The sequence below is a fragment of the Tachypleus tridentatus genome, chromosome 1, assembly GCF_004210375.1.
Source record: "Tachypleus tridentatus isolate NWPU-2018 chromosome 1, ASM421037v1, whole genome shotgun sequence".
In the NCBI taxonomy this organism is placed as follows: domain Eukaryota; kingdom Metazoa; phylum Arthropoda; class Merostomata; order Xiphosura; family Limulidae; genus Tachypleus; species Tachypleus tridentatus.
The window spans coordinates 68,107,244-68,109,255 of NC_134825.1; the positions used below are offsets into that span (position 1 = coordinate 68,107,244).

At 31.2% G+C, this 2,012-nt stretch overlaps 1 non-coding gene across 1 annotated transcript; it reads right to left on the reverse strand.

Annotated features, from left to right (window-relative positions):
* Positions 1-226: 226 nt before the first annotated feature.
* TRNAT-UGU (transfer RNA threonine (anticodon UGU)) lies at positions 227-298 on the reverse strand. Its single transcript has one exon. It is a non-coding gene; the product is annotated as a tRNA-Thr (tRNA).
* Between the last annotated feature and the right edge of the window lie 1,714 nt (positions 299-2,012).

A 2,012-nucleotide genomic window follows, 5' to 3' on the forward strand; every position in this document is an offset into this window, starting at 1 on the left:
TTATTTTCCAAGCAATTTTGGAAATATTGATTTCCACACGCTGTATAAAATTAATAGGAGCATAGAAAACGCAGTTTAATTTTTTAAATAACAATGTCGCTTTTATTGAAAATTTAAATTATATGAAAAATAATGTATCCCCATATTTATCGTAAAATAATATTATGTTATTTTGTTCAATTACAGGTAATGAAAATAAAAACATCCGTCAAGTTCAAGATATACAAGCCACCAGTGAGGTTCGAACTCACGACTCCTGGTTTACAAGACCAGTGCTCTACCCCTGAGCTATGATGGCTCGTACATATCGGTTAAAAACACATTATTTCTCTTTAATCTTATACAGTATATTAAATATTCGCTTGTCGTTCAGTGGATTAATTTAGCTTTGTTAAAACGATCACACGTAAAAAAACATATTAAGAACATCTCTTCGACAACATTTCCAGCAGTAAGGTTTTGTACTGTTTTCTCCTCTGTTCAGATATATAACAGTTGTTTTTTGAAATTACGCATTAAGCTACACCGCTTTTATTATTGTAAGCAAGCATACATTCGGCTGCGCTACTAGTGGAGGCAGCGCACACAATAGTTCAATTCTGTTTGTTATTCTCCAAACACTGCATAAAGAAAGCATTTATTTGAATTTTATTTTTTAGATTTTTCTACACATAAATATCAACCTACCAGTTATGAAAAGAATTTTTTCAAACATTAATGAAGCATCATTGAAAATGGTGTCATACAAATATATCTGTTTACGAAGGTGGTCATCTGATCAAAAAAGTACAGCCATATATCATAAAATAAACCATTTTAAAAACTGCAAAAACAGGTGCTGATCATTTTATAGACATTTATTTGTGAGAGTCTTATGATATACATAATTTTTTCACAAATTATTTAACAAGATAATTAAAACAGAGAAACCTTAACACTTTTTACACACAACAGGGACAACAAAGATCAATATAATATTCTTTCTTCGAATCTACTTCCTGATTTAGGAGTTACAATAGAAATAATATTTAAACTAAAGATATTGTGTTCAAGCATTAATTTTGATTCAATATGAATACTACTATTATTTCATTGTGTTATATGCATCACCTGTACAAGAAGCCTCTTCATTATGTTAACACTTACGTAAGGTAAATATTATTCTCTATAAATCATACATTTAAAAATGCAAGCATAAATTGTTAAAATCAGTAGTAGAGTGTTGGTCAAATAACCCATATGTTATGAGTTCCATCCTCGCAGTTGGATTTCGTATTTTAACATTCAAACAATTAAAATTTAGTAGTGGATTCCTTCTCTCGTTTGTTTAAAAATATCGAAATCGACGAAATTGTTTATGCGTTTAGAAGCTGTTTGAGATAATCCAATTAAATTATAGATATAATTATACTAAGGAAAAACATTCATTAATTTACTTCAACCAGTAACTAAATTTTTTTCCTAATTATTTTACTACTTAGTAACTGTAACTATCTCAGATTATAAATGATATCACAAAGATATCAAAATTCTATATTTACTTATTCTAGAATATTACTTTTATTACATGTGGTTATTATTTTTATAAACATATTTCTTCATTAGAAATTATCGCACCCTGATCGGAATGTCTATAAAATAATTCATTTTCTTAGAATTTTACCATCGACTTTTTCCTTGCTGAACACTTTTATTTCGATGATGCGTGTGTAAAACCCCCGCTAATACAGCGGTATGTCACCGGATTTACAACGCAAAAATCAGGGGTTCGATTCCCCTCGGTGGGCTGAGCAGATAGCCTTTTGTGGCTTTGCTATACGAAAAACACACACGCGCGCGTGTGTAAGATGTCACGACGAACGCAACGAACATGAAGCAAAGACCGATTGAAGGGGTCACCTGTTGTGGCCATTCGTAAAGCAATACACGAATATATTGTCCACCAGCCAGTCACACAAGGGACGCTTGCCGTTGCAATTTGTGTTCTTGTGAAGTAAGTAAAAAAAGGTTCT